The sequence below is a fragment of the Lagopus muta genome, chromosome 1 (genome assembly GCF_023343835.1).
Source record: "Lagopus muta isolate bLagMut1 chromosome 1, bLagMut1 primary, whole genome shotgun sequence".
In the NCBI taxonomy this organism is placed as follows: domain Eukaryota; kingdom Metazoa; phylum Chordata; class Aves; order Galliformes; family Phasianidae; genus Lagopus; species Lagopus muta.
This window is the reverse complement of record NC_064433.1, coordinates 121959709-121975129: the sequence shown is the minus strand read 5'-3', so window position 1 is coordinate 121975129 and position 15421 is coordinate 121959709.

Below are 15421 nucleotides of genomic sequence, written 5' to 3'. Positions count from 1 at the left end.
TTTATTTGTGCGTTGAATTCCTTCACTGAAATATGATGAACTGTCTAAGAGGTATGGGTAGAAAAAATCTACCAAAATTAATAAGTTCTAGGTTTGGAAAGAGTTGTGCAAATCTCGTGGCTTGGGATCAGATTTATTTACATATTTTAACTTCTGCCTAAACTTAATAATCGACTTTTGAATAGTCCACCTTTAGCTGACTATAGATTAGTGATAGAAGTGTTGAATAACACTTGAAATTCAGTTAAAAACACTGTTACATACTTTGTCAGGCCATGTAGCTGCTTGATTCATTATCATTGCCCTACATAATCTTTCTTCTTTTCTTCTGAATTCTGTTATGTCTTGGACCTACCTGTTGTGTCCATGACTCTTAAAGCTGGCTGTTTGTAAGCCATAGCTGTCTTTCAGCTGTTAATGCAGGCTGTCTCACTGATGATGTTTCCCTGACCTTTTGAATTTCCGCAACTACAGATGGCTGTTGTGCCCAGTACAGTAGGTGAAAATAATAAAGCCCAGAGCAGCGCCTATACCCTGAGACAGGCCATAGAAAATATTGGCTCACCTTTCTGCTAAAAAAGGGCTTTGAGGAAGCAAAAGTCTTCCTCTGTGTTCTCTCTGTCCTCTGTATAAGAACGTACAAAAGCTTTAGTCACAATTTCTTTGAACTGAGGCTAGAAGTGCATTGAGGAGCAGTGCAGAATATAGAACAGGTGTGTAGTTATCTTGACCTGTCCCAAACAAGAGGAGTCTGCCCGATCCTTCAAATGCAATGCTTTGTCTCCATATGACAGAGAACTATGAAAGAAGAGCTGCAGAAAGTTCTTGTGTAAAGACAAGAGATGGCAGTGGCTCCACTCTGGGTCTGAGCTGAAGTAGGTGCACAAATGGACTGACCACAGCAAAGCTGCAAAGTCATTCTCAGTTGCTTCTTCCTGCAGCTGAGGATTTAGACACCCCTCTAGCTGTGGGGCCGGTACAAACCTGCTTTCAGAGGTCTGGCTTTGATGGCAGGGCCACATCTGGACCATTCACAAGTCTCTAACTGTTCAGGAGCTACACATGCCTTTTAAGTTCCTTAGGGGTTAAAATAAGTCTGTGAAACTCATGACTGACTCAGGGCTGGACTAATAGGGAGAAGAGGAAAAAAAGGTGGTGGGAAAGGATGTAAATTCGTGACTCATAGATGCTTAATCCACAAGGTAGGATCTGAATCAGAAAGCTGTGTCTGGGGTTTTCTGTTCAACACAGGAGGACATTTGGGTGCTCCAGAATAGTTACCTGAGAATATCTGTATTGGCACCTGTGATTGTATTACCAACTTTATGCTTCCAGCTGAAGAGCCCATACTTCCATTGAGAACATACATGCTCTATGAAAATGGCTGCCTCCGCTGACGTTAGATACCAGATACAACGTTAGGTATTTCTGCTATGTATTTGAGGGTAGGCAAAAGGATAGAGAAATCCAAATGCGAAGACATCTTCCCCTGTAGCTATTCTGTCAGAAAACAATGCATGTATTCCTGATTTAGGTGGGAATGATAAGTCATGATGAATGTGCTCCCTTTGATTACAGAATAGCCTGCTGAGTACATCACTTGGAAAATGAGAGATTGGGTTAAACTCTTCTAAACCTCAGAGGCTTAATGCTTTACCTCCAGGAGAACAAACAAACCACTTACTTCTTGCTGACCTTGAAAGCCTGACCTCTGTTTATAGGCCACCATCAACATTTTCTTTTTCATTGCAGTATTTTTGTGTTTCCACAGACATAACTTGGCAAGCTGTTCAGCTGGCTTTGTTGGAAATATTGCAATGTTTAGCACACAAATATTTTGGCCAATCTAAAGAGAAGAAAAAAAAAAAAAAAACAAAACAGGCAGTCAAAATGACTTGAAATGTAGGGAGACAAATACCATATCTGTTGCAGTAGGAATGAATAATCATAAAAAAGTATTAGGTGGGTCCAGAAATTTTGTATATTTTGAGCATCAACAGCTTGTTTTATTTTATTTGTCCGATCATGGTCCCAGTTTCTCTGTTTCATTACCACCATCATGTTAATTCAGTGAGAATGCTCTTTGGGACAGAAGTTTTCATGGAAATATTTGCTATTGTTCTCAGTGTAGTTTGTTCCTCTGGGGGCAGAAGAAAGGAAGCAACTTTCCTCAATAATGTTTGTGTGAAGACTGAGGGAGGTGTCAAGTAGCCTTTGCCTTTAGTGTATTCTCAGCTCTCACCAATGGGATCTGGCTGATAAATCAGAAGCTGGTTTCTGCTTCCTGGGTGTGAGGTAAAATTTGAGCCTTGGAAATGTCAGTGTTTGTACATTGTATGGTAAATACAGGGCTAGGTCTGTGCTACTGGAAAAAGTACAACCTACTGCTAGTGAGGATTTCCTCATGTAGAGAAAAACCAATACATCTTGGAGATGGGAGTTTTTATACTACGCCATATATACTACTTCTCCAGCAGCCCTCTGGTTCTGGAGCTTGCAGAACAGGTACTGTTGTGCTGAGTTATGCACAGACAACAAACCTCTGGAACATTCTGCCATATGTCAGTCCAGAAATCCCACACAAACGGACATACTGCTAAGATTTCTTTCACACAGATTACTCAAATTAGAAAAAAAGAGTTCTTCAGAAGAGCCCAGCAGCATGCAAACCCAGAGAAATGGCCTGCATACAACATGTACTTACTGCTGGTCTAGGAGATGGGAATCCTTACAGAACATCAAATTGTGAAAACTTCACTATTTTCTCAGTCCTGAATAACAACCAGATATAAGTTGAATAAGAACGTTAGGATATGGCAAACATCAATAGGTACTAGTACTGGAAACTCTCAAAATATTTTTGGTAAATTTAAATTAAAAAATGGAATTGAATTTAAATGAATCAATATTTGTACAGAAACTGTTTTTGCATCATTGAAAGCAAATATTTTCCTTTGAAAGTTCACTAATTGTTGCTTCTGGATCTTTTTATTGCTAGGTTATACTTGACTGAGATTTTCTAGCTGGAAGTCCCAGATAAATTCTGAGAATCCTGAAAGTACAGCTTTGAAGCAAGGTTTTTAAAGAAGCTGGGCACACGTCCTGCTGAGTTGGCTGCTTTGGATCCTGTGTGCTTTTAAGCTTTTTGCCACCTGAATAATTTTGGTGTTGTTTCCTTGCTGTCTTTGATAAACTTCTTACGCAGAGGCTGGGCCTCTCTCAGGAACAGGGCTTCAGTGCCCAGAAGCCTTGACATACCCAGGAGCGATGCTGATCCTGAGCATTCTTCGAATGTCAATTCTCACTCTTTCCCAGAGCTCAGACTGTGAAGCTACAATGGCTTTATAAGCGGTATGTGGAAGACGAAACAGGCAGATGCAGATTTGGTGTTACAGAAACTGGAAGCAGTGTGAATTCACATACACCAATGATCCAGTTTTCTCCTTACTCTGGGCCTGTCCTTGAGGCTGAGGTGCCCAGGGCTCTCCTTCTGGAGCAATACTGTTCCTCTGCCAGCAGGGTCTCTATTCTGGCCTCTCTTCTCTACCTGCTTTCCTGGACTTACCCTTGCTTTCCTCGTAGATAAAAGTGCTCTGTGTATATTAAACATTTCATCATCCTTGACAGATGATCCAAGTTCCCATTAGATGATCCCCTGCTCAGTTACTTCCTCTTGAAATTTAGGTTTTGGGAAGCAGCTGTCCAGTGTGATAATGAACTCTTTGTCCCATGGCATTTCAATGCGATGGAAAACAAAAAGATAATGACTGGAAGAGGCCAGCCTCTGGTGCATCCTGACGCCTTCTTTCGTAAAGGTAGCCTGGAGATGGTGAGACAGCCTGAAGTGAGCTGGGCAAAATGTTCTGGTGTGTCACAGCCTGTTCCTTGCTAATTCTGTCCTGAAGAGTCAGCTGTTTTTTTCATCACAAGGCCACAGTATTTATTCCAGCTGGCATGCTCAGGACCTTTTTGCTGTGGTTGGAGATGTGCATGTGAAGTCCTTTAGGAGACTTGGTATGTGTGTGCACAGTTCTACCACATGGCCAGACGTGATGTGCACACAGTGACCATCAGAGAGGGAGGCCCTTGTTGTGTTCTGAAGTGCTGCATGTGTGTAATTATGTGAGTGAGAAAGGTAGTGGTGAGTAGCTGCTGAATGTCTCTGTAACAGGTTATATGGCATGTACTGTCAGAAAGATGGCATCCCTGCACAATTGTCAGCCCTGAATCACTGCTGGGATTAAGAATTTCATCCAACAGAAAACAAGGAGAGAACACAATCAGCAGAGAAAATAGACATACTCTGTATGTGAACTGAAGGTGCAGTCTTTATAAATTAAACACAAATTCATAGCATGGATCTGTTTTTAAACAGTACATGGAGAGATTCCACGAAGCGTCGCTCAGTCCCTTTCAGCCAATCACACTAGATTCATAGGCACAAGTTTTGACAGTTCTGTTTGTTTTTTCCTCAATAAGATAATCAAGAAGATTTAATTTATTACTGATGTCATCCTTTGCACAGTTTTTAGCTGAGATGTCAGTGCAGGATTAAACACCCAACCTTATTGGTCATACTGGAATGGACTGGGCCAGCATTCAGTAATGACCCTGAAAAGACAGTAAAAGGCATTACAAGTGTATGTGCTGCCTTCACACATACTTGATGATAAATTGAGGTGGCATTCATTCCCAAATCATTAATTATGAATTGTTCATCCATTCTCTGTTCATTTAAATGCTCTTTGTGGGTTTCATCTTCCCAGTTTGGTATCCTATGATTTACAACCGAAGCATCTCCCTGTTCAATGAGAGCTTGCTATTTCCAGGGAGACTCCCATAGAATGAATAATGAAGGACTTTTTATTAAATGATTCTGAAAAGCAAAACCTCACTACTGCTGCTTCCTGGAGGGTTTATCTTACAGGGAGATGCACATGGAGTTGAACCAGAATGGCAGGAAGTCTTCAGGAGCAGAGATGACAATCTGCCTTCACAAAATGAGAGAAATTCTGGTGTAATAAATAATATTCACTTGCAAAATCAAATGTAATATTTCCTTAATGAATTTCCCAGGCATGTGTATACACACAACGTGGCCAGACAAACCAGAAATTGCTTCTGTTATTTTGTATCATACTTACTATGCGTTGTTCTCTGAGACACAGGACAAGCTGTGATATTCACTGTATGGGTACATGCAGATACACAAATCAACCAGTTTGCTAGCATAGAACTGAATATGAACGCAGTCCTACTGTGGGAAAGAAGACGGAGATTGTTGTTTGCATTGTAAGTAGCTGGAAGGCATTCAAATGCTCTTGTATGAATACAGGGAGACATAACTGGATAGATACAGAGGTGGTTGCAGAGATTTATTCCTGAGAACATAATTCCTTTCTTATACATCTGTATTCTGTGACATGCTTAACAATGACAAAAAAGCTTGTACGTCTCCATTGTTATTTTAGGGGTTTATGAGGACACTGTAAAATGCTTTAGTAGAGATCTTTTTGCTATATTTGGAATACTGCTCCAACAAACAAGGAAGCAACAATTAATTTATGAGAATAAACACTGAAAATCCTTCTCAGAATCCTTCTGGATGGCCAAGCTTGTACAGATTTACCAAGACTTGTAATGTTACTATTTATTTAATGGTGTTAGATTTGCAGAAGAGATTCTCATGAACTATTTGATAGTTTTTATCCTCTCTTCTGAATGGCCTGTTGTTACTGTGAACAATGAGAAAACGGTCCTCATCTGAGATCATTATAGTTTCCACAGAGTCACCGTGGCACTGTGTTTGGCTCTGGCTGAGATAGCAGCTAGGTACCCTGAACTTAGAGCAATTACCTCAGTGGAAACACTCTAGCTTCAGAAAGTGTCTGTTCAAGCTAGCACTGAGGTTCAGGCATGAGACAGCAAGAGGAGAGACACGTTACTTGCAAGAGAATCGCAGGAGAAAGCAGCGGTGTGCCAGAAGTGTTGGCAGGGAGATAGCTACACTTGGTGCATGTGGCACCAAGACCTCGACTGTGTGTCAATGGTCTGAGTTATTTGAGTTTGGGGATAATTGCTAGAGCAGTTTGCTTTACCACGTGCAGTTGCTGGCTTGAGCTTAAATCATTTTTGATGCATCATGTTAGCGCCAGCCCTGTGGGTTGTTAAGGGAATATTGTTTGCTCTACATACTTTGATTAACTTTGCATCCAGAGCTTTCAGGAGCTGTGCATCCTCAGGGTACCTCTAATCACTTTGTTACCTAGAGAAAGATTGCCACTTGGTGCACTTCCACACTGTGACCAGGGGTTCAGGAGTGCTGCCCTGACTGCTTACTAGGTATTTTCTTCCTCCCCTTCCCTGTTGTTGTGGCTTGCTTTTTAGAAGCAAAAAAGTGTGGCACACAGCAACATCTTCACAGTTACTTAAAGAGAAAGTAAGCAATCAAAGCAGTCATGGTGAGGGAGCCAATGGGAGAAATAAAAATGTACAAATCCCAGAAAAAAAATGCTCGTGAAAACAACAACAAAAAGCTGCAGGCAAAGCTTTGTATTGTAAAGATCTAAAAGCCCAACTCCTATCCCTTTCATTCCTTCCCTGTCATTTATCTCATTGCCATCCTCATTGCTCAAGAATTTGAAGAAATCTGTAATTGGATATTTTTCATTTTGATGTGGAGCTCCTTGCCATTTCTTGGCATCAAAATACTATTCAAAATTCATTGTGTTAGATTGTCTGGGCATTGCTCATAGAATATTACATTTTTCAAACTCTCAAGGCTCATAGCTCTCAAATACTTTAGTTTAGATTAATTTTGGCTCATTTTAACTTCCTAGAATAGATTTAGCAGAGATCTCAATGCTTTCATTATCTCTTAATGGTTATAGGAGTCTTTCCTTAGCACATTTATACAAGTTAAAGCCTTTGACACATTTAAAAGGTTGTCAACTAATGAGATGTGGTTTTCACATGTATACTACTGGGCCTCATCTCTCAACTTTCATTAAACAAGGAAAATGGAACACAAAACTCTCTGGCCTGAATTAGTGCAGAGTCAGAACTTTAGTTTAATATTTTCTCCACTGCTTTAGGAATTTTTATGACAGATTGAAAGATAACATTATGAAGTATTTTAAATCACTGAGCATTTTGAGATTATTGTGAATACCATATTTATTTTAAAAGAAAATGGAACAATCTTTTCATAAATAGTTATTCCACTGAGATAGATCAGGATGGATTTATGTTGGATATTACTGGATAATGCTGTATGTTTAGTCAAGAGATCCAGCCTAACAGTTATTGACATGCTGAGGTGGGATAGTGTGCAGAATGATATCCCATGTATAAAAGACACTGGTAACATGTGGTCTTTGCATCCTTTCCCTCACTTCTCTCATCACCAGAGATTGGAGCATTACTCACCCAGTAATACCTGGGAAAGAGTAATTTTTGAGACGACCTGGGCAGACACGCAGGGAAGCAGATATTGTGGTTTGGCAAGGCAAGGTGCAGGAAGTCTGAAGTGCTGGCTGGGATGCAGAGCTGGGATGGATAGGGCTGGCGTGGCTTAGGTTGCAAGGATGTATCTAGAAAAACAGAAGTCAGGGGCTAAAGGTAACCACATTTACAAGGGAGGTGGGAGCAGAAGAGTAGACAAACTTCTACAAGAGAAGAGGAACGTGATCCTGATTTAAAATATCAGATAACTTTGGAATTGTCGCCAGCTACTTAACGCTCTTGCTACGGCTATAGACATAATAGCTTTCTAAGTGCTCATCAAATCTTTTCTTCCTACAGATTTTAACAACATTTTACCCAAAATTTTAACAACTGAACTTATACGGTGGTTTCATCTCTTTAGGCTTGTCTTCTCACCACTGATTCTTTGTACTATTCTAAAAATATATATTATAGGCTATTATATGTGAAAGGCAAAACATCTGACAACTCACAGGGACAAGACAAAATTTTCAGCTTTGATGGTAATTCACACAAATTATTGTACGACCCTGAAGTAAGAATAGTCATAAGATATTTCAGCTGTTTGGATAGCTTTCACAAGAGCAACAGAATTTTCATTACCATGCTCTACAACATAACAAATGAGCTGAACTGGAACTACAAGAAATAATGACATCAGAGAAGGACAACTGTGGAAAATTCTTTCTTTTCTAAAGTCTAATAACATTTAACCTTCTACTAAACTGTTCGAAAACTTTATGATGTGTAGCTAACATTGCAGTGCCCTTCACCTGAGCCTTTTCTAGGAAGTGCCACAGCATGCCTTTCAGTGGCAAATTCTCTCACAAAGAAAAGAATCAAAGCAATTTTGCACCCAGCTAGTTAGGGGGAAAGTTTCATAAAATATCTGTGGGAACAACTTTCAGTCTGGTTAATGGGAGGAAGACATTTATGCAATTTCATTTTATTCCTCGTGTATCATGCCTTCCGGCTTCTGAAGGGTTTTTTTCTGCAGTAAGGATGTTACTGAGAATCAATAAAGTCTATCTGTTTCAGAACAAACACTGGGAATTTCTCCCATAAAAGTGTTTTTTCTTTTTCAGTAATGGTATTCAGATTAAAATTTCATGATTCCTTTTTGTAGATAAAAACCCGTAGCAATTAGATTTTTTTAGATGATTATGGTTCCTGGCAAAGAGATATTGTGGGTTTTTTGTTTTTTTGGGTTTTTTTTTCATATTTCAGTCAGGTATAATCAGGCACTGCAGCAAACATTTGCAAGATAGTCTGTTCTAGAGCAGTAAGAGGAGGCAGGAATCCCCCCGTCAGAATTCTGAGCAACACAACCCATTTTGCTGGTATTACCTATGGTAATGGCTGCAGCCCATTTAGAAATGCGGTCTGGAAGAGGAGCTACAACAGATATCAAATGCTGGAAAACCTGTGTTATCCCCAAGTATTGCAGTGCAGACTAATTCCTCTGGCTATGTTGTGTCAAGGTCTGTCTTTTACTTTTGTTTATAATGGGTGATTGTTTAAAAGCAGATTGACTCTACATAAGCATACCACAGCTCATGAAAAGCTGAATTTTTCCATCTAAGGTGACAATCTTTTTCATAAATATTCGATTTACTTTGGCAAACATTTAAATGGCAATCCTTCTACATCTACAGTATCTATAAAAAGTGCAGCAACTCAGGGCTCATTTTTCTCTTATGTCCCCTTCTGGATCTATCCCACTTTTTTCTCTGTTCCTGCCTTGCTTCTCTGAGTAATAATTGCTGGCTCCCCAGAAAATCAGGCTTATTCTGTAGATGCTTCGCCCCGCTCATTAAAGAGGGAGGAGAGGGGAAGAAAGAGCACAGTCCAGCACAATATATAGCATCCTCCTGAGCAACCTGTCTTGAGCACAAACTGTCCCCTGCAGTATTGTGACGCTTGAGAACAGAGATGCTGATGAGAAAAGCACAACTGAGAGCTCACATGGGAGTAGAAACACTGAAAAGAGTCAAGATCATGCTTCAGGAGGGAATAAAGCTAATGCCCACAAGTAATTAAGTCCCCACTTTTGAATCTTGTGTTGCCAGGAGAAGGATGTATAATACTTCAGGTTACTGACTTTCTTCTTACCACCACTGGTAGAGATGTGGAAATCAGTCAGATCTTTATTATTCTTTATTATATTAACATATCAGATAAATCATTTTTGTCTGGGCCTTTTTTTTTTTTTTTTTGGCTATGTTTTGTGTTAATTACAGTTAGATGAAGATGGTGGGAAGATTTGCCAGAAGTGTTTTTCTCCCTCTCTTTTTCTCCTTCACGTTATTCAGCACATTTCTGCAAATACAGCGTACTACATGGTGAATGTTAAACACCCAAGGAAAGGCACATTTAGCATGAGAAATATCAATATAACAGTATTCGTGTGGCAGGGTAATACATACCTGTTCAATAAACACTTAACCACAGGTCCCGGCTCCATGTGCCAGAGGGATGTAGGTAGAGTAACTAAAACTTCAAAAATAGAAAACCTCTCAGAAGGCCTTAAAGCAGTTTTTGAAAGTCAAGAATTATTTTGTCCCCAGCTCTCTACAAGAACTTTGAGAATAGTATTAACCTTAATAAAGCATTTCTCTAAAAATGCAATTTGAGAGGGAATGCGAGGAGCTGTGCTTACCCACTGTGCATTTATTTTAATGGTGTTTTACTTCTCCCATGAGTACTGAAGTAAATGATTCTTCCTAGTGTTGGATTTCATTTTGTCTACAAGGGGGAGTTAAATTTTGTCTTAATCACATTCTGACTGGAGGACTTCATATAGAGCCCCAAATACTTTGTGTTCTCAAGAGCTGATCTGAAATCCAAGTCAGCTAAATTAAATAAAAAATGGCTGTACAAATATTCCTGCTTATCTTTTCTTGTTTGTTTGTTTTTACTTCATTTCTTGTAGTAGGTCTGCCCGCACTGCTGGAACATGACTTGGGCCCAACACCAAATGCAGCCAGTGTCTTTGGCTGTCGGCTGACAGCATGGGTCTACGAACCTCAGCAATTCCTGGAATCTCCTGCCCTGTGCAAGGCTCTTTCTTCTGTACTCCAGATCCCAGTTACTTTGGTAACTTTCTTAGAGATTGTTGAAACAAGAAAATAGTAATTCTACATCTTTTAAAGCATCTTCGTGACATACTGATAGAGTATCACAAATGGAGATGGAGATTCACAAATGGTGTCTTAGTTCACAATTTATGAGAATGCTGCAAAACTCACTTTTTCTTCTCTGGTAATGAGAAGGCTTAAAGAAAAGTTTTTTGTTTATGCTATCATTTGTTAGAAACTTCTTTTATTTAGGCTGTTTGTTGATGGGCCCTGATGAGGCCCATCCAGAGTGCTCAAAGACTTCCCTCTTAGAACTTTAAATAAACAGTGGCACTCAGTGGCCCATCATTGTTAACTATTCTTCATGGCAGGTCATGAACTCCATTCTGGCCTCATTAGAGCTGTGAAAATTCTATCAGTGCTATGTTTCTGTGTAATGATTTAATTGAATTTTCTTATTGCTGGAACTTGTCATTGTGCCAATGATTTTCATGCTGGCCTTCTAAACTCACAGCTCAAGTTTTTGCTCAAGTCTAAGTAATCCAAAATTGTCGTTATCAGTGTGTAGTCTGCTGGCAATGCACAAGGCCTGAATGAGAAAGCTCTTAATTAGAGGACTGGGGAATTTTCTTAGTTTTGTCTTCTTGCTTAAGAACTTAATTTTCAACTCCTTGTTTTCCTTTTTTTTTTTCTTCTCATTTAAATGGAATACACAGTAGACTTCCCAACCTGCGACATAAGTCTTAGGAACCTCCTTCTATGTAAATGGGAGGAGTATGTATTCATTAGCATGCACTAGGTAAAGCTGAATTTAATTTTGAAAACAAAAAAAAAAAAAAAAAAAAAAAAAGACAAAAAAAAAATTGTCTAGAATCCGGGCAATGTGGAAGTGTTAAGCTCTCATCTAACAGTGTTCTGTACAGGCACAAACCTATTCAAGACACAATAGCTCTTCTGCATTAACACAAGATTGTGGCTGAGAATTTAAATGCTGCAAAGCCTGTGGAAGTCCCACAACAATCACATTGCAGGCCTCTGTGGTACTGCAGATTAATTTTAGTCTGGGCAATGTTTTTGCATGATAAACCCATTCTGAGCAAGCAGCGATCACAGGTGCAGGATACTGATCCTGAGGTGTGTATGACTGGGCACAAAATAGGCATTAATGAGGAAGTGGGCATGGCTGAAGAAGTAAATAAGTAAGGTTAAAACATGTAGCCAGAATACATCCCACTTTGCTTTGTAACTTGGAGCATCAGCCCATGGATTTTGACTGGTTCTGCATAATGACCAGTTTTTCATTTTACCCAACTCAGCTGTTTTGTACTCCTTCAGACAGCAGAAGTACAATATAATTGACACAGGAATAAATACTAAAGTCAGTCATCTTACAGTTGTGACTTAATATTCATCAGTAATTTTCTCTTTCCACAAGCTCATAATTTGAATTTCATGGTTTTGTTACTACAAGTTGTAGTCTTTTCCCTAAAGTGCGCTTGTTAGTTTTTGAGGGTAAAACATTCATCCCTCACCTTAGAAAAATATTTTAAATATTAGAAGCTTTGGCACAGTTCTGTCTGGCCTTTTGGTAGTTAGCTTTTATTGACCTCAAGAGCTGGTGGAAACCCACTCTATTTTTGTTAGAATGCCCAAAATAACTCCCTCATATCCCAGTTTGAATATGAATACGAATAGCTTAATTTTCTTGAGAAGTGTACATTTGTTAACATCAGTTCTGAATTTGCATTTTACAATGAGAAATAATTCCAAAATAGTGGAAAATTCAGAAGATATTTTGGTCATGGATTGTGCATTGTCATAACACTGTTCAGTGAAACCATTTATGTTAATTCCCTTCCTATCTGTATGTCAGTGTTTTGTTCACAGCAAGGCATTGTGTGAATACCTGTGAAATGCATTTAAGACAGAAATAACAATCATATCTTTTGTCTGTTTGTCTGTCTGTCTGTCTGTCTCACCGGATATGCAAGTCCTGGGGACAGCAGTTCTTCTCCTCCCAAGAGGAGACAAGTTCTAGAAATAATGCACTGGAAAGTAAATATAAGAGGACTGATAGTGTAAGGTCATATTTTGCATGCAGTTCACCTTGAAGAAAAGGGCTACGATTTCACAGTCTTCTCCTTTTGGCACCCTGAGCTGGATGCTCTGCATTATTTTATTATAATCATGCCTGCTCTGGTCAGGCATCTGATTTTGAGATTTCAGCACTTGTGTTAGGCAAATAAAGTAGGCAACTTGAATAGATGTCATTGTGCCAGAGGACTGCAGAGAGAGCAAGTGCCAAACTTAAGACTATATTATACACCCAGAATGCTTCTAGCTCAGCGAGCCAATTCAGAGCCAATCCCTTGAGCCAAAAGTGAACTGGCTCTACTTATTTCTGAGTCCAAGCACAGAAGGCAAGTAATTTGTTTTGGACTTGGAACTGTAGATGGGAAAACCAGTGTACTTAATCTGGATGTTTAACTTGCATATTTCTCATTTTATTTATGGAAAGTCATGGCGTCTGCAAAACCAGCTGTTTGCCAATCTTGCTTTAAATTTTGTATGACTCTGAGTACTGAAGTATAGGTTTCAGAATGTACCTTTTTCTGTTCACCTTGCTTTGAGTTATTCTGCAAGAAGTTCTGTTTGCCTGTCCTGTTAAACTGTGCATTTGAAATTGATTTGGGAGACTTTTGGTGTTAACCTTTTGTTTTCTTATTTGTGTACTTCTGACTGCCAGTGCAGCCTGTGGAAACAAACTAGTTCCTTCAAAATTGAATTGACTCGAAGAGCAACAAGGCTTGTTATGGGCTTGCAGAATATGCCCTCCGAGGAGTGACTGAAGGAACTGAGGCTGTTTAGTCTGGGGAAGAGGAGGCTGAGAGGAGACCTTACTGCTCTCTTCCAATATCTGAAGGCACTTACAGCAAGAGAGGGGCTGGTCTCTTCTCACTTGTGACAGGTGACAGGATGAGGGGAAATGGCCTCAAGTTGAGCCAAGGGAGGTTTAGGTTGGATATCAGGGAAGGCTTCTTTACAGAAAGGGTTGTTAAGCAGTGGAATAGGCTCCCCAGGGAGGTGGTTGAGTCACCATCCCTGGATGTGTTTAAAAACCACTTGGATGTGGTGCTCAGGGACATGGTTTAGCGAAGGGTTGTAAGTTAGGGTAGGGTGGTTAGGTTGTGGTTGGTCTGGATGATCTTTAAGGTCTTTTCCAACCTGAGCAATTCTATGATATGACGAATCTTTCTGCCTGCATGTGCTCGACTCTTTTGGGAAACAGGACACAGGCTAGGAAGGAAAGTAAGGCGGAGCATACAATAATAAACTTACTTGAACTCCTTTTTGCCTTCTGAATCCCATTTAGCCAGATACCAGATAATCTCTGGGAAAGGCCATGTGCTTTTGGATAAAACTGACACTCTCAGTGTTATAAAGAATCTTTTATGGAATGTGGGGAATGATGCAATCTGATCTCAGCACTGAATCCAGTTCCACACAGTTGCAACCCATAAGAAGGTGACAGCTTCAGACTTTTACATTTCTTTTTCCCTCTGCCATTCAGTATAGGAGCACTGTAGTACTCTCTCTCCTGTTCAGAACAGTTCCAGAGCAAAGATTCAGTTTTGGTTCCTATGTACAACAGCTGTTTATCCTTGTGCAAATGATGTCCTTTCACTTTGCAGGTCAGAGAAGTCAGCATTTTCTTTTCTTAGAGAAAGCAGCAGTGGCTTGAGGGTAATTTGGAGCTGCAGCATGAGCACTTAATGGAATCACAGCCACGTGCTTGCAAAGCTGGGCCAGATGAGGATGCAGTTTCTAGATACTTGAGGTTTCATTTTAATACAAACCAACAAAAATTGCAAGAATCATACTGACAGGCAATTCTCCATTTACACGGGCCTGGTATCACTGAAATGTGCTGTTAAAAGATGCATGCTCTCCAGGAGACTCTCTGCCAGCTTGAGCTGAAGGTTTGGCACACGGAACTGACAACTGAATTTGGAAGTCTGAATGAAGGGCTAGTGTTCAGGCAGAAAAACTTTGAAGGACAAACCAGGTCTTCGAGATAATGAGGAAATTATTTCCAAATTGAAAAACCGCCATACGGTTGTTTGAAGAGATCTCTGCCAAAACCTACCTTTAACAACGTTCTTGCTGAAGTTTCTAGACACTTAAAATTTACACATGAACTACTGCAAAAGAATTTGGGGTGAAACTTTGTTCATGGTGAAATCAATGGCCGGGCTTTATATTGGTTCTAGTGCTTTCTATGCAATAATTTGAAACTCGAGGGGAGAGAAGGATTGTCATGTGGTTACTTGGCTTGGCTGCCTTTCTAATTTGCTGTTGTGTGAACACAAAATTGCTTGTCCGGTGTGTCACTCACCGTATAACAAGTAGCTCTAAATTACTTGTGTTGAAAAAGCAATTACCACTCCTGCAGCAAAAAAAAAAAGAGGCATGTATATACCATGTCCTTTCTTCTAGAAAGGCTGCTTAATGACACAGGACATGTACATAAGAAAGGACTAAGTCTATTTTACAGCTTTATTGCATACTGGACTTTTCACATTTCAAGATTCCTACTCCCGAGGAGCTTTTGCCTATGTGTAGGCGTGTGTGTGTGGGTGGGTGAGAGAATAGAAGGAACATGGTGTCCTTAGCTTTAATAGTTTATTTTATGTTATTGCTTTGTGTTTTGCAGTCCCTCCAGCCTATCTGCATTTATGAACTGAAGAGAATAGGAGCCAGGGGCCTAATATTAGAGTAAATTAGGTACTGAAATTCTACTCGGGAGATTTAGTTTTGAATTTAGCCTTTATTCTAACCAGTTAATGCACAGAGATATC